The following is a 22100-nucleotide window of genomic DNA, read 5'->3' as shown; positions in this document are numbered from 1 at the left end:
ACTCTTCTCCACACTTCTCTCTTCTGTCTTTTTGTGTCTGACTCTAGTGCTCCCTTTAGTATTTCTTGCAGAGCTGGTTTCTTTGTCACAAATTCTCTCAGTGACTTTTTGTCTGAAAATGTTTTATTTTCTCCCTCATTTTTGAAGGGTAATTTTGCTGGATATAGAAGTCTTGGTTGGCAGTTTTTCTCTTTTAGTAATTTAAATATATCATCACATTTTCTTCTTGCCTCCATGGTTTCTGCTGAGAAATCTACACATAGTCTTATTGGGTTTCCCTTGTATGTGATGAGTTGCTTCTCTCTTGCTGCTTTCAAGATCCTCTTTTTCTCTTTGACCTCTGACATTCTAACTAGTAAGTGTCTTGGAGAACATCTATTTGGATGTATTCTCTTTGGGGTGCACTGCACTTCCAGTATCTGTAATTTTAAGTCTTTCATAAGAGTTGGGAAATTTTCAGTGATAATTTCTTCCATTAGTTTTTCTCCTCCTTTTCCCTTCTCTTCTCCTTCTGGGACACCCACAACATGTATATTTGTGCGCTTCATTTTATCATTCAATTCCCTGAGCCCCTGCTCAAATTTTTCCATTCTTTTCCCTATAGTTTCTGTTTCTTTTTGGATTTCAGATGTTCCATCTTCCAGTTCACTAATTCCAACCTCTGTCTCTTGAAATCTACCATTGTAGGTTTCCATTGTTTTTTTCATCTCTTCTACTGTCTCTTTCATTCCCATAAGTTCTGTGATTTGTTTTTTCAGATTTTCCATTTCTTCTTTTTGTTCATCCCTTGCCTTCTTCATGTCCTCCCTCAATTTATTGATTTGGTTTTTGAAGAGGTTTTCCCTTTCTATTCATATATTTAGAATTAGTTGTCTTAGCTCCTGTATCTCATTTGAACTATTGGTTTGTTCCTTTGACTGGGCCGTATCTTCAATTTTCCTGGTGTGATTTGTTATTTTTTGCTGGCGTCTGAACATTTAATCAGATTTCCCTGAGTGTGAGACCCAGCAGGTTGAAATACTTTCCTGTGAAGTCTCTGGGCTCTGTTTTTTTTATCCTGCCCAGTATGTGGCACTTGTCTGTCTGCGGGTCCCACCAACAAAAGATGTTGTGGCTCCTTTATTAATGCCACTATTGGTGTTTGCTTGGACCCAGTCCCTGTCACTGTCAGAGACTCCCTCCTCTCCCTCCGGGCAGCTGCCTGTGGGGGAGTGGCACCGGCCGCCGGCCGCTGTGGCTTGGGGAGCTCACTGATCCGAGATTTGCTGCCAGACTGGGAAGCCATCTGTGGGGGAGGGGCACCGACTGCCAGCCGCCATGGTTTGGGGAGCTTGCTGATCTGAGACTCGCCACCAGACAGGGAAGCCGCCTGTGGGGGAGGGGCGCTAGTCGCCGGCCGCCACGGCTTGGGGAATTCGCTGATCCAAGACTCGTAGCTGGTCCGGGAGGCCACCCATGAGAGAGGGGTGCCGGCCGCTGGCCTCCACCCCTTGGGGAACTTGCCTCTCTGAGACTCTCAGCTGGTCCGGGAAGGAGGGAGGGAGGGGCGCCGGCCGCCAGCCGCCACAGCCTGGGGAAGCATGTGCTGCTCGTGGAGCTCACCACAGCGGAGTCTCGCAGCCGGTCCAGCCAGTCCAGACTGGGGTACGCTGTGTGTCCGGTCCCTGCTGTGGCCCCAGGAGCTGTTCTGCACTGTTTCTGGTCACCTAGTAGCTGCTCTGGAGGAGGAACTAAGACGCATGTACCTTACTAAGCCGCCATCTTGACCCTCTCTCCATAAGCCCAGCATCATCTTAATGAATCTAAAAGGGAGATTCCCCCCACCCCACCTCCACCACCACTCAGTGCCACTTGTTTTCATAACATCTATGGTACAATCTCTTTGAAGCAGTGCAATCCAGGATCTCTTTCTTAAAAGAGAATAATTTCCTTCAGAGAATATCATTGCCATGTTCTCAAGCCCAAGGGATCTCTCCAGTGATTCTTATATCAGCATTTTCATGGATTTCCTGATCTGCTGACATTTAAAACATCATTGAACCTGCTTTGTGCCAGAGATGCCAGCATTTTATTTCAGCCACCTGGAGAGCTTCAATTGGCTCTAGCCCTTATTGAAATGATGCCAGATTTTAAATAATTGAATAAATATGTGAAATAGGATATCAGAATATTTTCTCTAGAATCCAAAGTAAATATATCAAGTTTTGTTCCTATTTCTTAGTAACAGGAATGGAGATACAGGATATTTCTCTTGGGAAAAGATACTGTGGCCTGATTTACACTTAGACCTCCAGAACCTTCACAGAAGTGGCTGTCCTACTGTTACATAATTATCTAGAGTACCTGCTGCTAACTGCTTTGCATGTTCCATCAATAGCATGGACCGATGTAATATGTCTTATATTGGGAGACTATCAATGTCTCTGTGAATTAAATTGTGGCACGGCATCAGATAGTTGATAACTCTCTCATACAGAGCAATTTACACTTATTGTTGTCCTTGTTAAGTGAAATAAAACTACATTTTTCTTTTCCCTTTTCAGAATTTAACAAAACATACGTACCAGCTCAAAATCATATACCTGCTTACAAATAATAAGATTAAGTTATAACTAGTATACTATCTTGCCATAAAAGACTTTTCATTGCACAAACTAGAAAATTCAAAGTCAATAGGAGATATGAATCAATATCCCTGCATATTTTAATTTGGGGGGGTGGTTTAATCTCAGAAATCTGTGAAATCAATATTGCTTTTGACTCACCACCTTAGCGGGGAGAAAACTTAAAGGCTTCCTCTTGTCCCTTCCTGTCCTAGAAACTATTATTTTTCCATACAAAGGGTATCTTGTAGCTGCTCAGAGTATATGTTTCAATCTTATGCTAAAAATGAAGAAAATCACTTGTAATGTTCACATCTATATACTACATTTGTATTAGATACTAGAACACAACATTCAAATGTTGCTTCCTGTGACAGCAACTGCCAGTTAGAAATCTTAATCAGTGTTGTTTAAGACGATTTATAATTGGTTTTCCAGAAAACATTTTTTTATACAACTGAAGTATATCTGTAAAATTCTTGTTTCTATTATTGATAAAAATCTCTAAGTATACAGTTTATAAACCTCATAATTATCGTAGATCTTCCCAGATGAGCATTGCAAGTTCCCATACAGAGAAATAATTTATTGCTATTCTCTTGTCTAAATCATCCTCCACCAATATGGTTTTATTGATTATTACTTTGAAAATCTGAAAGTTAGCTAGAACTGTTGATATTTTTCTGTTAGATATCTGGCATGTGCCACCCCTGTTCTAGGCTCTTATTAAACCCTAACCATGCTCTAAGTCATCTATGAGTTCTCTTCATCTTTTAACATATGCAGACATTTAATTATTCTGATAACAGAAAGGGAGCCTAAAGATTGAATGTGCTTTTGTATTTCAGAATTGTGTCTTCTTTCTTGAGATTCATTCATCTCAAGGCAAAATATGAAGTAAAAAAAAAAGCAATAAAGAATTTAAAAGAAATCTCTAAAATTGTTCCTCAATTTCTAATACTGATGTTCAATCTAATAGAAGTATGAATCTACTATATGGAAGACATTATGCTAAACTCTGACAGGGAAATAAATGTTTAACTAAGCTTCTCACATACTTAATATCAAAATTCTTTCATTTCCTTTTTCCTACATACTAGGAGTCATTACTCATATACTATGGCCTAAGATTGTATTAAAAATGAATTGGGGGGCGGGCCACGGTGGCTCAGCAGGCAAGAATGCTTGCCTGCCATGCCAGAGGACCCGGGTTCAACTCCTGATGCCTGTCTATGTAAAAAAAAAAAAGCTTCAAAAAAAAATGAATTTGGGGTGGGCCATGGTGGCTCAGCAGGCAGAATTATTGCCTGCCATGCCGGAGACCCAGGTTCAATTCCTGGTGCCTACCCATACAAAAAAAAAAATGGCAATTGTCAAATTTACTTGTGATATATAGAGCAATTGCAACAATTATTAATTCTACTTTTATACTATTGAAAATAGCAGAAGTCAGTCAATCCACTTTTTAGATAATACTCAGATGAGATAAGAATTGATGTAAGAATTAAAAGAAATAAAATAATGGCATAAAAGTATGCTTCACTGCAGGTAATCTTGCAATAAAAAGGAAATCCAAAGCTGTCACTTTCTTTTAACACTAAGAATTCTAAACCTTTAATCCTATTTTTCACCATTGAGATTTCATCTCTCATCATTTTAAAAAGCATGGAACATGAGCTCTAACATTGACTCCCAAACTGTATTTTCTAGTGAATATTCCAGTAAGATACTAGTAATTTTCAGCATTTCTTAAACATTTTATCTGATTCTACCAATTTAAATGTATAAAAAGTAATCCTTTAGAGCTGCCCTTTTCAATAACATAGTCATGAGTCAGGCATGGTTATTTAAATTTATATTTAAATTATGTGAAATAAAATAAAATAATAATATATAACACAATAAATAAGTTTCTCAGCTTCAACAGCCCTCAATGCTCAATATCCACTGTAACCATCAGATATCATATTGGATGACAATACGGAGTATAGGACATAAGTGTTATCTTTGCGAGTTCTATTTGACAGCACCACTGTAGAGCACTGTTCATGGGGTGGTCCCTTCCTTGGACTAGCAGCACCAGCTTCATCTCAGAATTTGTTAAAAATTCTTTTTTATAATTTTCAGATTGCTTGTGCCAGTTTGAAACTATTACGTTCCCCCAAGGAAAGCAATGTTTTAATCCTGATCCTATCTTGTGGGGCCAGACCTATTGTTTAGGGTTTAAACCTTGTTCGGACTGTCTCCATGAAGATATGACATATTCACTTGTGGATGGAAACTGTTGATTAGATGGAGATGTGACTCTGCCTATTCGAGGTGGGTCTTGATTAGTTTACTAGAGTCCTTTAAAAGGGTAAGCATTTTGAAGAAATCTCAGATGCAGATGCTTAGAGAACAGTTGCTTCAGAGCTAACAGAAACATGGGCATTTGGAAATGCTTGGAATGTTGACAGAACAGATATCTAGATATAGGCAGACCCAGTGGATGTCATCATGCAACTTCCCGTGAGATGCTAAGCAAGCCAGAACCCAGAACCCAGAGTTGCATCCTGGGGTTGCTAATGAAGTCCTACAAATGTTTAAGGAGAAAACCACTGGCATCAGAATCTGGAAGCAAAGGAACTGGGAACAAAGATCGGCATATGCCAGCCACCTACCTTCCCAGCTGACAGAGGTGTTCCTGATGTCCTTTCTGGAGGGAAAATAGCCTCTTGTGGATGCTGTAACTTGGACGTTCTCGTGGGCTTAAAACTGTGAACAGGTAATATAATAAATTCCCTTAATTAAAGCCATTTAATTTCTGGCATATTGCATTCCAGCAGCTTTAGCAAATGAATTCACTGCTGTTTCAGACCTACTAAATCAGAAACTCAGGAAGATAAGACCCATATTTATGTTTTAATAAGCCCTGAAACTGGTGCTGGTACTCTTATCACTCTAGAATAACAGAGTTAAAACTCAAACTAATTTATTTTTGATAATAAATTGATCTGTTTATAATAAATTCAGCAAACCTTTAAATGGCTCTGTGAATATCAGTATTAAGTATACATTTTGACGAATATGTTTCTGCTTATATCTTCAGATCTTTCCTTGTTTCTGTACTATGTTTGAGGGAATGAAAAAAAAAGTTAAGCTTAGCTTAGACTTTCTTCAAATAAGATTTCCTCTGATTAGTAATAGATTTTTTTATCTTGAAACATTCTCATTTTTTTACAACAGACTATTATCTAGAAAAAAGACAACGTAATCAAGATTTTTATAAACATATGTCAAAACAGAGGACAGTACTATGAGCTGTAGCATCTTCCAGGGTACACCAATGTACTTAATTATTCTGCAGCACTTTCTTTTGTTGGATCCCAGTTGAAAGGAATTGTGAATCCAATCTAAGAGATTAGAAGTGAGTTAACTAACAGAAGAAATGGACAGAGAAGACAACATAATTATATGAAGAGTATTCAGTACTGTCATTGAAACTAATCTAGAAATAACTATACAAATATGTGGGCATTAAAATAAGGGAAAAACAGTTGATTTTAATAGAGTTATCCTTCCTATTACTGTCTATATCCCTTATTTCTATTTGAACTTCATATACAATATTTATATTTGTTCTTATTTCTGCATAAAGTCATTGTTTAAAAATCATATGTTAGTGGAGAAGAATGGAAGAAAATTTGAATTTTTCCTGAACCCTGCATTCTAACTAGAATTATTTCTTTCAGGGTCAAGGTTACATCCATATATTAATTTACATTTGTATTAGCATTATTTTAATTTTACTTGGTCAGATGACTATTCTTTAACTCACTAATCCATGCTCCTTCTAGCTTGCAAGTTGTCTTTTTGAATGATAACTGGAACATATCATTCCCTTTAAAAAACCATTCAAGGGTTTCCCATTACATTGGCAATAGTATCGTTGTTCCCTCACATGGCCTAAAATAGAACTCTAAATGATCTCTACGTTTCTGATCTCATATCTTAGGTGCTCCACACTTAATGCTCCTCCAAGATCTTCCACCTGAATGTTCGTTCATTCATGGTCCTCCACCACTTTTTCATATGCTACTTTCCTGCTGCTTCTCCAGAACTTTAATGGCTTTTATTTCCTAGGTTTAGCTATATGATTCATATTGGGTTAATTCTTCTGTGTGAGATGAGGTAAAAACTGAGGTTTATTCCATTTCATACAAATACCCAGCTATTCAACACCATTTCTTAAAAAATTATGCTTCTTACTGAATTCCTCTAGAACTGTTTTCAATAATCAATTGATCAGACATGTGTGGATCTATTTCTACACTCTATTATGCTCTGTTGATCTCAGGATTTATCCTTATACCTTACTATACCATCTCAATCACTTAGCATTACACTCAGCCTTCAACTTTTGTTCCTTCAACCTTGTGTTTTTCAAGATTGTTATCATTAATTTAGATCCTTTGCTTCTAACATAATCTTTTGAACCACTGTCATTTTTTAAAGATGCCTACTTGAAATTCGATTGAGATTGCATTGAAATCTACATTAAATATGAGTGATTGGCATCTTAGCAGTATGAGTCTTCAAATTATTGAACTTAATATATCCTTCTACAAATTTTGACATTTAATTTCCATTTGCAATATTTTATAGTGTTCAGTAAGCAGGTATGAACATCATTCTTCATATTTATCCTAGCATATTTGATGTTTCTGGTTGCTGTTTTAGAGTTGTAGTATCTAGTGTATCTTTTTGAAGATCCCTTAAAGTTCTCTATGAAAATGATCACATGTACTAATCAAGGTTCACTAGAAAAAGAAAAGAGATGGGAGATTCTCTATCTATCTATCTATCTATCTATCTATCTATCTATCTATCTATCTATCTATATACTAATCAGGATTCTCTAGGGGAACAGAACCAATGGGAGATATCTGTAAATATTATAAGATTTTATAAAAGGATCTCATGCAACTGTGGGGATTTATGAGTCCAAATTCCATAGGGCAGACTGCAAGCTGGCAACACCAATGAAGATTTCTAATGAATTACCTAGGAGAAGCTGGCTGGCTGCAGTGAAGTTGAAAATTCTCTCTCCTGACTGCTGAAATGATCACTTCTTTTAAAGCCTTCAACTGCTTGGATTAAACATCTCTCATTGCTAAAGACATTCTCCTTAGTTGCTAATAGATATAATCAGCCATAGCAGCCATAGATGCAATCAACTTACTGATGATTTAAGTCCACAAAATCTTAAAGTAACAGTTAGGCCAATGCTTGCTTCAACAGATAACTGGGCACCATTATCTGGTCAAGTTGACAGGTGAAACTAATCATGATAGTCCACCCTTTGTCAACTTGTAGCTATACACATTACCTTAAATCTATAATCTCTAAATAAAAACAATAACAAATATGTTTTTCAACTAACAATACTCGACTGTGCCATATACAGCCAGAAATTCAGTAAATCTCTCCAGAAAAGGGTGCAAATCCTTGGGTAACATTTACTCTTAAATAGGATATCCTATGACTTAAGTACTATGAAGTGGAAAAAACAACTCTGTCATAAGATAAGGGGATAAGATATGGAAGAAATGCTTTATGTAAATATACAAACATACTCAAAACAAGGAATAAATATTCATACCATGACATCCTTGTTTCTGTAACTGGCCATGTGGTCATAGTTCATTTTTATCACTACCTTCTTCTATGACACAGTCTGTACTCCCTTTACCCTTACGAAGCACCTCAGCTGGCATGGTTTGCAAGGTAGGATGCTTATTAAATCAAATTTTGTTAATTAATATATTGCTATTAAGCTTTCTATTTATTCTTGGCACATTTTGGGTAATTCCTAGCCTTCAAGGAATTTGTAGGTTCCATATTAACTGTCAAATTTGTGGGTATAGAGTTGTTTATATTATTTTATTGCTTTTTTAATGGTTGTAAGATCTCTTTTGAAGTCTCCTTTTTAAAAATTCATATTGTTAGTGGTGTCACTTTTCTTTGTTATTATTTTGATCAGTCTATCTAAAGGCTTATAAAATTTATTAGTATTTTCAAAATACTAAACTGTCTTTATTCATTTATTTCCCTCTCTATTCAACTTTATTGATTTCTTCTTTTATCTTTACCTCCCTTATTTTACTTATTTAGAGTTTAGTTTGTTCTACTTTTTCTAATTTCATGAAGTGAGAACTTAGATCATAAATTTTAAACCTATTTTCTCATATAACAAAAATCTTCAAAATCTTAATTTTCATCCAAAATATTTCTTTAGTTTCATTCCACAGTTTAAAATACATTTTACATACATTAAATATTCAGTTCAAAATATTTTTGAATTTCCCTTTGGATTTATTCTTTGACTCATAAATTCAGAGAACATTAATAAATTTAAAACATTTTGTTTTTCCTAGTTATTTTAACTTATTTCATGTTTAACTTCATTAGTCTCTAAGAATATTCTCTACATTATTTCAGTGTTTTCAATTTTTTATGAGATTTGTTTTATGACATAATATGAGCTCTATCTTGGTAACATGCATATATGCACTTAAAAAAGAGCATGCATTCTTCCACGTTGGGTGTATTCTTCTATAAAATTCAATTAAGTAACACTGATTTATTATGATGCTGTCATTACAATTTTTTTGTTGTTGTTCTGTTTTATTTTGAGCCTATGTATCCTATTGATGAGACAGTGGTGATACATTTTTAATTATGATTTTTACATCATATAATTTTCCTCTAATTTAATCAACTTTTGCTTTTTGATTTTGAAGTTAGTTATTAGGTGTACTAGTCAGGGTTCTCTACAGAAACACAACCAATAGGAGATATCTATAAATATGAGATTTATAAAGATGTGTCATGCAACCACGGGAATGGAAGAGTCCAAAATCTATAGGGAAGACTACGAAGTTGGCAGGTCTAATGAAGGGTCTGGACAAACTCCACAGGAGAGACTCACTGAATGAAGAAGCAATAAAAAGGGCCCTCTTCTTTCTTAAAAAGTCTTCAACAGATTGGATTATCACCTTGGTGGCAGACATACCTTAGCTGATCACAGATCTAATAAGCAAGAGATGCAATCAACTGACTGATGATTTAATACACCAGCCTTCTGGTTTATCAATCAGCCACGAATATCCTTGCAGCAAAGGTCAGGCCAGTGCTTGCCTGACAAACTACTAGGCATGAACACTTCGCCAAGTTGACACCAGAATCTAACCATCACAGTCCATCCCTTGTCAATTTGGCAGCTATATGCATCACCTTGAAACATGCTTAATTTCCAAATAGAACACAATAACAGACATATGTTTCACCTAACAATATTCAACTGTCCTACATATAACCTGAAATGCACTACATCTCTCCAGAATAGGATGCAATTCCTTAGGAAACTTTCCTGTCCTCTTTCACAGTTCTCTTTTCTGTAACTGGTCATGTGGTCATAGTTCAAATTTATCACTGCATTCTTCTACTACCTATTCCATGTTCCTTTTACCCTCATTGAGCACTTCAGCAGGTCCTGGTTCTTTGCCACGTGGAATGACCCAAACTTTCATTCTTGAAGTTTCTGGGCCATTGGTAATCCTGCCTGGGTTGAGTTGTTGCAGTTTTCCATTGACATTAATCATAGGGCATGGCAGTACTAAGTGATGCCCTAGGGGATCTCCTGCATTCCAGGAAAACTATTCTTTACCTCCATTGTGTTAATACAGTCCTCTTTCTCCTTGATAGTCAGGATCAATCACCCCAAACAGAAGAGTAATCCCCATTTGTGCCCATTGATTCAGAGTCATGAGAAGCCCAAAGTGGCCAGGTGGCAGTCTTAACTCCCAGTTCAATGGAATCATTATTGTGTTTCTGGTAGGAGCACTCCTACTTTTGGAACTATGATCAGAAGACTAGAAGAACTTAAAATTTCAAAGACAGGTTAGCAAAAATTTTCCTGGTGGATCATGAGTGCTGATGGTGACTGGTGCCACTCTCATTTCCAGCCCTTGATTTCTGGACCTATGAATGCTGGCTCTGGGAGAAACAGCACCATACAATGGATGCTGATTCAAAGAGTGCACAACTACCTGGAGAACATTGCCCTAGTCTTGCAAGTTATTGCCACTAAGAGGCAGTGTAATTAGGTCTTCAAAAGACCATTCCACCATTCTATCAACACAGTTGTCTCTGGATGATGGGGAACATGGTAAGACTAGAGACTCCCATGAATATTTGTCCATTCCCAGACTTCATTTTCTGTGAAGTGGGCTCCTTGATCCGAAGCAATGTTGTGTGGAATACCACGAGGGTAGATAAGGTATGCTGTAGATCCATGCATGGAAGTTTTTGTAGAAGCTTTGTGTGCAGGGAAGGCAAACCTATTTCCAGAGAATGTGTCTCTTCCAGTTAGAACAAATTACTGCCCCTTCCACATGGAAATGGCCCAATGTAACCAACCTGCTACCATGTACCAGACTGACTATTTTGGAGAATGGTGCCAAATCGAGAATTGAGTGTGAGTGTCTACTGTTGGCAGATTTGACACTCAGTTGTGGACATAGGAAGGTCAGTCTTCGTGGTTGGAAGGCCATGTTGCTGAATCTGTGCATAACCTGCATTCATACTACCGTGCCCACTTTGCTCATGAGCACATTGGACAATGGCAGGTCCATTGGACAATGGCAGGAGTGGCTGAGGAAAGTAAATGATTTGTATCCACAGAACAGGTCATGTTCTTTGCCCACTCAGGAAAGACCTCTTTGCCCCAAATTTTCCAATTATGCTCCTTCTAAGTCCATCTGGCCACAAACTTTCTGGTCATGCTTCTTCCAAATCCATAACTATACAGCCACACCATTAGCAACAACCCGTGAGTCAGTATACAAATGCACTTCTTGCCAGCACTCCTTCCAAGTAAATTGGACAACCATGTACACTGATTGAAGTTATGCCTACTGGGGGGATTTCTCCTCACCACTGTCCTTTAAGGTTATCCAAGAAAGAAGTTTTAGTACTGCAGCTGTTCATTTCTGAGTGGTCCCTGCATATCATGCAGAACCATCTGTAAACCAGGCCTGAGTTTTCTCTTTCTCAGCCAACTAACTGTAAGGAACTCCCCAAGAGGACACAGCTCTGGTCTATGAAATAAACAGTAATGGGGCAGGAGTGGGGACCATGGGAATTTGTGCCGTTTCATCATGTAACTTACTTATACCTTCAGGACCTACTTGAGTCTTGTCTCATACATACCATTTCCATTTTATGATGGATTTGTGCTGTACGTGCCCAACTTTATGGTGTGTTAGGCCAGAAAACACCCAGATCATGATAGGCAACACAGGTCTCATGGTAACTTGATGTCCTATTATGTTCAGTGTCTACTAAGTCCCAGTTGCAAGCTGTAAATTATTTCTCAAAAGAATATTAGTTATCTGCAGAAGATGGTGAGGCTTTACCCCAAAATCTTAAGAGTCTGCATTGTGATTCACATATAGGGGACTGCCAAAGGCTCTGGCAACATCCCTATTTGGGGTTGACACTTCCAGTACAAATAGATCTGCTGCGTCTATGGCCCAAGTAGCAGAGCAGCATGCACAGCATACTGGATATGTCACTGAACCTCCTCTTATTCTAATCCCCACTCAAATGAGCAGCTTTTTTACTCACTAAAAAAATGAGCCAGAGTGGCACAACCAAATGAAGAATATACTGTATCTCCAAAATCCAAAGAGGCCAACTAAGCATTGTACCCTCTTTTTGGTTGTAGGAGGGGCCAGATGCAACAGCTCATTCTTCTCCTTAGAAAGGCTATTTTGACTACCCCGCACCACTGGATACCTAGAAATTTCACTGAGATGGAAAGTCTCTTCACTTTTGTTAGATGCTTCTCCCATCCCTGACATTCAAATGCCTTTTCAATAAGTCTAGGGTGGTTGTTATTTCTTCCTCACAAGGTCCAATCAACATAATATCATCCATATAATAGACCAATATAATGTCTTGTGGTAGAGAGAAATGATCAAAGTCACTGCAGACAAGATTGTAACATAGGACTGAAGAGTTGATTTACCCCTGAGGCAGGACAGTGAAGGTATATCGCTGGCCTTACCAGCTGAATGCAAGCTGTTTCTGGTGGTCTTAAGGACAGCTATTGAGAAAAACGTAATTGTCAGATCAATAGCTACATACCAGGAACCAGGTGAAGTTTTGGTTTACTCAAGCAGTTATACCACATCTGGTACAGCAGCTGCAGTTGAAGTCACCATCTGGTTAAATTTATGATAATCCGCTGTCATCCTCCAAGTCCCATCTGTTTTCTGCACTGGCCAAATAGGAGAGTTGAATCACCACCCCTACATCCTTCAGTCCTTAAGAGTGGCACTAATCTCTGCAATCTCTCCAGGAATATAGTGTTGCTTCTGGTTCACTATTCTGCTAGGTAGGAGCAGTTCTAATGGCTTTCACTTGGCCTTTCCTACCATAATTGCCCTCACTCCATGCTTCAGAGAACTGTCGTGAGGATTAGGCCAGTTGCTGGTGTGTTGATTCCAATTATGCATTTTGAAACTGGGTAAATGATTATAGAATGGGCCTGGGGACACTCTGGACTACTGCGAGATGAACATGAGCTAAAACTCCATCAATCACCAGAACTCCAAAAGCCTATACTGAGACTGGTGAACCAGAATGACATTTTGGGTCTCCTTGAATTAGTGTCACTTTTAAGACAGTGTCTAATAATCCCTGAAATATCTTCTCATTTCTTTTTCCCCAGTGCATATTCACCCTTGTGAAAGGCTGTAGGTCTCCATGGGGAAGGCTGGGAGGAAGGTTAACAGTGTAAACTTTGGACAGTGTTAAGAGGGTCCTTCTCCAAGGGTACCTGACCCTCCCCCCATTCAATGTGTTCAGTGTCTGTAAATTATCTCAAGTTTGGGAATTGATTAATGAGTTGTTTCTCTCTGTTTTTTAACTAAGTTAAAAGTTAACTAAGTTAAGTTGGACTTCTGTTCACTTGATCTAGAATTCTTCTGCTTATGCAATTAAAACAAGAATTTAGTAGACTGCCCATCTATTTTACTTCTAGGTACACTGTGATCTACTAGCCAATGCTACAAGTCTCTGTGAGTCATATTCTTCTGACTGCTGTTTTGAGTCTACTGTCCACCATGGTGGCCATGCCTACCTTATTTATGGTAATTAACTTCCTCTACTGGCTTCTGCCAATACAGGATAAGACCATCCCCATTCTGTTTAAGGATTCCAGCTCAGTGACAGCAGTTCCCACAGTAATATCTTGACCTACAGAGAAAGGAGACTAAAGAGCTCTTCAACAGTGATGGAGACAGTATCATGAATTTATTTCCCAAGGTTCTGGTGAAACATGTGTCCTCTGGACATTCCTGAGGTATGTGAGCATGTCTTCCTTGATAAATCCACTCTAGCATTCCAATATCTCTAAGCCTCTGGATCCCTCATCTACATTCTACCGTGGCAGTCCTGGCATTTTGACCTCAGGTAATGTTGGTGACTATTTGAACCATGTTTCTGCCAATGATCCAAACAAACTGTTAATGCCCTTTCTAATTCCTTGAGTTGAAATACTGAATGCAGAATCTCTGCTTAGTGTGTCCATATCAATTAATTCAGCCTGGTCCAACCTTATATTCCTTCCACCTTTATCCTACTCCCTTAATATCCTTTCCCACACATATTCCCCTGATTTCTGTCTACATACATTGCAAAATTCATGCAGTTCTTTTGGAGTATACCATAGCTCCTCATGGGTCATAATTTGTACCTCACCTTTAAGGGCCTGTTGGGGTTTTAGTTGACTTATAAATCTTGAAGATGAAAGGGGTGGTGGCAGTGGGTCATGAAAAGAAATATAAGTGTTTTTCAAGCCAGTTACCTCAGGGCATTCCATTGCAGTGTCATCTGGTGAAATAGGATTAATCACTCCAGACAGAGGAGGAAGGATTGTTTCCCCAGGGGAGGTGGTTGCAGGGTTAGCAGGGACTGAAGGATTAATTTCTTTCAGTGGATGTCAGAGGGCAGACTCCTCTGGGCAGACTGAAGGCCTGGAAGCTGTTTCCTTAAGGCAGGTTGGAGGTTGGGATGCTCTGCCCTCAGGGCAGTCTATTTAAGGTGCATCTAGCAAAGGCTCAGAAGATTGCAGGGACTCCATCTCCCATTTACTATTGTCATCAAGCTATATGTTCCCATCCCATATTTCAGGATCCCATTCTTTTCCAATAAAAGCCCATACTTTAACAGCAGACACCCTGCAAGATTGAGATTTTAGTTTATATGATAAATCTGCTACTCGCACAATGAGGCTCTGCATCTAGTTTCAGAGACGTCAAGTCTGCAACCACAGGAAAAAAGATTTTCTTTCAGGGCACACATGTAAACTTTTACATCATTCATACAGAACTTAAGTTGCAAATTTGAAGCCTTCAGCTCATCCTTTTCCCTCATCACTGTATCCAGCTTTTCTAATAACCAGCCAACATCATTATACCTCTTAATTCCACAAAATTCACTGATGGTGTCAAAAACACTCTCGTCTGGAGCCTTGCCTCAAATAAACATCCAATTAGCAGAATCTAATGGTGATGTTTTGCATATCTCTCTTTCCAACTCATCCCATGGACTATCGCTGTCATCTTGATTATTGAAAACCAAGTCATTGGTGCCACTGAGTCTAATTAGAGTAGAAACCCAATTGTACAAACCCATTTTTAAGAATGTGTTTCCAGGAACCACTTCTAGGACAAATCTGCATTAGAGTTCTCTAGAGATGCAGAACCAACAGGAGATGTTTGTAAACATGAGATTTATATAGGTGTCTCATACAACCAAAGGAATGGAAAAGTCCAAATTCTGTTAGACAGGCTTTGAAGCTGACAGCTCTGATGAAGGGTCTGCATGAACTTCACAGAGAGGCCCGCTGACTGAAGAAGCAACGAAAAGTTCTCTTTACTTCCTTAAAAAGCCTTTAACTGATTGAATTATCTCATTGGTGGGAGACACGCCTTAGGTGATTGCAGATATAATCAGCCACAGATGTAATACAGACCACTAGGAACAATCACTTGGCCAAGTTGACACCAAAACCTAACCATCATATTAGGCAAATTCACATTTATGATTGGTGAATTTACCCCTTTTTGTCATAATTAAATGTCCTCCTTATTACTGGTAAAATTTTATCTGGAATCTATTTTATCTGAACTACTAGATAAAACAGATTGCTGATCTTAATTTAGCCATTAAATCTAGCCAGTGCTTTTTTTATTCAAGCATTGTATTTCTCAGTGTTATGGCTTCTATTTGTTTCTTTTTTTTTTTATTAACGGAAAAAAAAAAGAAATTAACACAACATTTAGAAATCATACCATTCTACATATGCAATCAGTAATTCTTAACATCATCACATAGATGCATGATCATCATTTCTTAGTACATTTGCATCGGTTTAGAGAAACTAGCAACACAACAGAAAAAGATATAGAATGTTAATATAGAGAAAAGAAATAAAAATAGTAATAATAGTAAAAAAAAAACCCTATAGCTCAGATGCAGCTTCATTCAGTGTTTTAACGTGATTACTTTACAATTAGGTATTATTGTGCTGTCCATTTTTGAGTTTTTGTATCTAGTCCTGTTGCACAGTCTGTATCCCTTCAGCTTCAATTACCCATTATCTTACCCTGTTTCTAACTCCTGCTGGACTCTGGTACCAATGACATGTTTCTTTTTAATTATTTATGTTGCTCCATTGAATCTTCATGTATTTCTTCTGAGACTTCTTGCTTTTCCTCTGAGAATTCTTGTCTTTCACTTCATAAAGCATCATTTTACTTCACGAAGGCAATAACAGAGCTGCTTTAAAATTCTTCTCGTTTGATTACGAAAAGAGTTTCTTCTTAGGGTCAGATTCAGTTCATTTGCTTTGCTTATGAGGATATAGTTCGTTTTCTTAGTTCTTCATTTTTCTGGTGATTTTGAATTGCATGCTGGTCATTCTGAATGTAAACTTTTGTATTCTGTTACTTTTCTCTGACAAATGGTTTCTTTGTTTTAGCAGACAATTAAAATATGTGGGCTGGGATTGAATTTTAAATTCTTGGGCAGCAGTTCTGTCTTAGTTCAGGATTTTTTGCCTTTAGTTGAGCATCTTTTTGTTTGTTCTGCATGTGCTTGTTGAAGAGTCAGTCTGAGATGTGAGTAAACAGAATGTGATTTTTTCTTTGACTCTTTCCTTTCTAGGATTTTCCATTCTCTTCAGTGAGCATGATACCTGAGTTAAAATGCCTACTTTTCCTGGTCAGAGAGACTGTTGATTTTGTCTCTGGTGTCCTACTACTGGCACACATTTCACTCTTTATCCCCAAGTTTAAAATCACAAATACCAAAATCTTACTTCATACACTCTTAATCCTTCTCTCCTTAGAGCATGTACTTTGCAGCAGAGTTTATCCACCTTTCTTTACTCCCTAGTATCTCCAAATACTTGTCTGTGTGTGCAAGTGGGTGTGTATTTTGGCATTATTTCCAGGCTTTATAACCTGGAGATTTCTGCAGGAGAGTAATCCAGTACAAGGTTATTTCATTTTTATTGGAAACATGTCAATGCTTAACATTTAGAATAACACAATTACAAATGATTGGCGCCTATAAAATTGAATCCCAATTGTCAGGTTCATATTTATTATTTCAATATTTCATATCTTACACTCTCAATCATTATCTTCAGTATATGTAGCATAAATATGAATCATATCTGCGTAGTATGTTGTTTCATTCTGATGGGACCCAATTTTTGACAAGCAACATTTACACTGAAGCTTTTGAGCTTTTTTTTTTAACGTTAGTACACTTTATGGAAGCTGCCTTGACAGTAGTCCAGGTTTAGTTTTAGTTTTTATTCTACTATTTAATTACTTTGCCATGCAGCAGTATTTTTTCTGTATTTCATAAATCTTACAACTAAATTTTGTTAATTAAAAAAAGATTATTGTGACAGTGATTGATTTGACATTAGTCAACCTTTCATGTGAGTTCTGTTTGTAAATCTCTAAAAATATCAGTAGTGTGCTACATATTTTCCATATATTTACTCAGACATTACAAAACCCTATGAGTTAGTTACTACTCAAAATAGCTCCTATGTGGTGGTCAAATTACTTGCCCATGGTTTTGTAGCTATTAACCATTATCACAAGTATTTGATCACAGGTGATCTATCTCTAGGGTTCCATGCTTTTTGTATAATTAATATGTTGTCTATGATATTAAGGCTTCTTTTCAGTTAATAAATTTTTATTCTGTGTTTTCCTTTACTTTTATGCTGTATTTATATTTATAGCCATGGCAACATTAGAATAGCTGCAAGTGTTAGTGTCACTCATATTGGTAAAAATGAAATTCCCTTCATATCTGCAATTATGACACTTAATTTCCTCCTTACTAAATTTCAAATAGAATTGCTCTTTAATAATTTTAGAGTGAGATACAGAGCCTGGTGATTCGGGGTGATTTAGTTGTTGCCCTGCAGGGTAATAATATAGAAACACTATGACTGACAATGGCCACAGGATATTAATATGTCCAGTTGTTTTTTCCTCTTAGATGAGAAATTTTTCTAACCTGCAAGACAGAAAATGAACAGAAATAGACCATAGTAGCGTAACAGATGAGCTGTCTGTTTTGAAGTCTAGTTGGCACAGTAGTAGAATGGCAAAGAAATCGTTACCTCTGTTCACTCCTCCACCTCAGCTTCACTCGAAAGTGCTGAGTGTCCTCTGGCTAAGTGATTAGTGACAGGAATTTCAGTGCCCCTCACTGTGACAAAGAGGGAAAAATGGAATGGCTTCATACATCTCAGCTTTACATGATTAAACAGAAAACCCTCAAAGAGGCAGACAACGATTCGTTTGCTTCTAGCAACAGACAATGGGAAGAATGAAGACATTAGCTTGTACTAGAAACAAGTTAGAGTTACCAGTTCCTTCAAGGGGAACAGCACAATATATTCATGAATGACTGCAAAAGAAACTGGCCTTTTTTTTTTTTTTTTAACAAAGTGCTGTAAGCAGTATTCCTCAGAAGACTCTATTAATCTTATTTCTCTTCCTACTGAGTGAGAGCTCAGGAAGCATAGAGCTGGGGAAATCTATGCACAGATCTTGGGGAATAGAAGTGCCAGCCTTTTCTTGCCCATGACTTTTACTGCCCAGCCTCCCCATGCCCTTCTCCTTTCAGCTCATGAGTTCATGAGTATTAGAGTGTATGTTCCTGAGATGCTGTGCACATGCTTATTTAGGGAAGCTGCCTCAGAACTGTCTTTCCCCATTCTCCCTACTTTCACCGTCCTCCCCTTCTCCTTAGCCTAACACACATCTGTAGGGCTGATGGTGTAGTTTGGTATAAGTTCAGACACCTTCTATACTTGTTGAAAAAAATTGTTTTTTTTTCCTTCGAAAAAAAATGTCTTTAGATAACTATTCTACCAATAAGCATACAGCAATAAGTGATGGATCTGTATTGCATAAAAGAACTACCCATTCCACAGACCTGCTTTTACTCTTTGTATCACAGCAGACCTTGAATGAAGCTTTATCACAGGCATTTGTAGAGGGTTAGATCTGGACAGTAGGTGTAATATCCTAGGGAAAGATTTTTACCAATCAAGGTAAAGATATCCACATCAGATACGATGTTTTGCTAAAACTGCATAAATATTCCCAAAGGATAGAAGGCATTTTTATATTTCTGCCAGATTTGTCTTTTGAGCTATCATACCTGTTCCTTTTAATTTTTTCCCACATTTGAGTTTCTCTTCACTGAATTTCTTGGAGATGTTTGTTTATATAACAATGAACTGAAGGGGCTTAAGGGACTTAAAGATGAGTAAGGAGGGGTAATGTGATTGGTATTACTCTAATAAAATTCAACAAATTCCTTTTCATCTTAGTTGTCTGCTCACATAAGAACAACACAGGCGTATGATTGTAATACAAAAAGTGAGAGAGACAGATGATTGCATAAGTTGAAATAGTTACATTAGCTTGGAAAAAAAAACTAAATTCATATAAATTAGTACTATTCCCCTATCTGTGTCTTTCTTAGTGGACTAGTATGGACCACATAAATGAACACATTTTGGGAAGAAAAATAAGTCTATGTTTTCAAAAATCACTTTAGTTCTCTTTCCTAAACGTGATGAACGTTTTGCTTATAGTCTAGGTGAAATGGGGAGTATTGAAAGGGTCTTTCACAGAGCAATATGATTTAGTTTTGATTTTAGAATATCACTTTGACTGGCTATTGAGAATAGGCTCCAAGGACCGCAGTTGGGAAATCAAATAAGAGCGACTGTAGTATCCAGCCAAGAGTCTGTCGTGGCATGAAGGGAGGTGACAGCAGTGGGAGAAGAGAGAAGTTGTCAAATTCAGGATGCAGCTGAAGGTGGATACATCAGGCGGAGGCAGCAGAAGCAGTGAATATGGGGTATGAGAGAAATACAAGTGATTTGGAAGACTTCAAGATTTTTTTTACCTGAACAACTGAAAGATGCAGTTGCCATTAATTGAGAAGGGAAGAATGCCAAGAAGCAAACTTTATGCCATATTAAATTTGTGACACTTATATTAAACAACAAAATGAGAGTAAAAAAAAGTCTCCCTTTTTTATAACCAAAATTTCTTCCATTTAGCTTGTAAAGAAAAGGATCCCATAATTTCAGGTCTTTAATGAGTGAATGGAATCCTTTGACAAGATTTTGGAAAGTTGATTAATTTCCTGCAAAGATTTCTGGGCAGAAGTAGGTGTTCAGAAATAACCTGGTCCACTCCACATTTAATTAGCCTGACCTAACTAGGAACTCAGAAAACTAATGCTCTTAGTAGTGAAGTAATTACAAAATCAGATATCATTTTTTTCATCCATTAAACTCACTAATGAAAAACACCCAGAGTAGCCAGTTCTCCAGGGAAAAGCAAAAAGCATTTTCACACATTGGAAAGGAATCACCTAATATGTCATACATATCTTTTAAAATCACACATTTTGACTCTCAATCAATATTCAGTGAATTTGTGTATGCCAGAGTGTATTTATTATGTTGAAAAATTGGAAACCAGCTACATGATAGAAATTTTTAAGTGTTTACTATGTTATATGTCAAATAGATACATATTTCACCTAATCCAGTTTAACAACCACTCTTGATTAAATCACATCTCCAGGGAGATCTAATTACAGTTCCAAATTTACAATACTGATTAGGGATTAGAAGAAATGGCTGCCTTTACAAAATGGGATTAGGATTAAAATATGGCTTTTCTAAGGGACATACATTCTTTCAAACCAACACAGGGCATAAGCCTTTGGAGAGGGTGGGACTTTCACTCTCTGGAGCCACTGTCAAACTTTGAAATCCAATGGAGTTTGCCCTACTGGTTTCTGGAATTGTCTGAGAAGTATGACCCCTGGATCCAATTTCTCCCTGTGGAAGTGGAAATATCTTTCCTATGACTGCCTCTCCTTTGTATATTGGAAGAAGATAACTTGTCCTAAGTTTTGCACGTCCACAGAGGAGAATTTTGCTTTGAGACAGACCATGCCTGTATCTGATTTTGATGAGACTTGGTAGTTTTTTTCTTTGTATTGTTACTGAAATGATTTAAGCCTTTTGTGATATTATGATGGAATGAATGTATTTTTCATATGGAAAGAATATGTCTTTTTAGGGTCCAGATGGTTGAATGTGGTGGTTTGAAACTATTACGTACCTCAGAAAAGCTATGTCCTTTTAATCCTTAGCCAATCTTTTGAGGGCAGATTTATGGTAGGGTGGAACCTTTTGATTGTGTTGTTTCCATGGAGATGTGACACACCCATATGTGGGTATGACCTTTTGATTAGATTGTTTCCGTGGAGATGCAAACCATCCAATTGTGGGTGGCACCTCTTAATCAGATGGAGATGTGACCCTGCCCATTCCACATGGGTCTTAATTAGTTTACTGGAGTCCTTAAAAGAGCCAGCACACAGAGCAGAGAGCACAGAGTAGAAACAGATGTCTAGAGATGCAGAAGGAGCTGAGAGAGCTTCTCCAGAAGCTAGGAGAGAAGGACAGCAGACATCACCAGGTGCATTTCCATGTGACATAGAAACCCAGGAATCAGCCTTTCCTCTGAGAAATGTATACTCTTGCCAGCGCCTTAATTTGGACGTTTCCATAGTCTTAGTATTATAACTTGTACTTTAATAAATCTCCTTATAAAAGCCAATCCATTTCTGTTGTATTATATTCTGGTAGCTTTAGAAAACTGGAACAATGTGTTGACTAAAATTCATATTCATTTTAGTGTCAAGGATGACATCCCAGAAAGGAGTTGTGGAGAATAGTGGAATTAAAAGTTGTGATAAGATTGGAGCATAATGGATAGAAAATTGGAGAGAAAAAAGTTACCAAAAAAAGGC

The 22100-nt window shown here is 37.6% G+C and overlaps 1 long non-coding RNA gene across 1 annotated transcript; it reads right to left on the bottom strand.

The window, feature by feature from the left end:
- Positions 1 to 5261: 5261 nt before the first annotated feature.
- Positions 5262 to 21479, bottom strand: LOC143665401 (uncharacterized). Its single transcript, XR_013166936.1, has 3 exons — positions 21407 to 21479; positions 18367 to 18455; positions 5262 to 5357 (listed from the first exon to the last, which is right to left on the bottom strand). It is a non-coding gene; the product is annotated as an uncharacterized LOC143665401 (long non-coding RNA).
- Positions 21480 to 22100: the final 621 nt, after the last annotated feature.

The sequence above is a fragment of the Tamandua tetradactyla genome, chromosome 21 (genome assembly GCF_023851605.1).
Source record: "Tamandua tetradactyla isolate mTamTet1 chromosome 21, mTamTet1.pri, whole genome shotgun sequence".
Classification (NCBI taxonomy): domain Eukaryota; kingdom Metazoa; phylum Chordata; class Mammalia; order Pilosa; family Myrmecophagidae; genus Tamandua; species Tamandua tetradactyla.
Note: the sequence above shows the minus strand (reverse complement) of the source record. Positions and strands in the feature narration are given on the sequence as shown.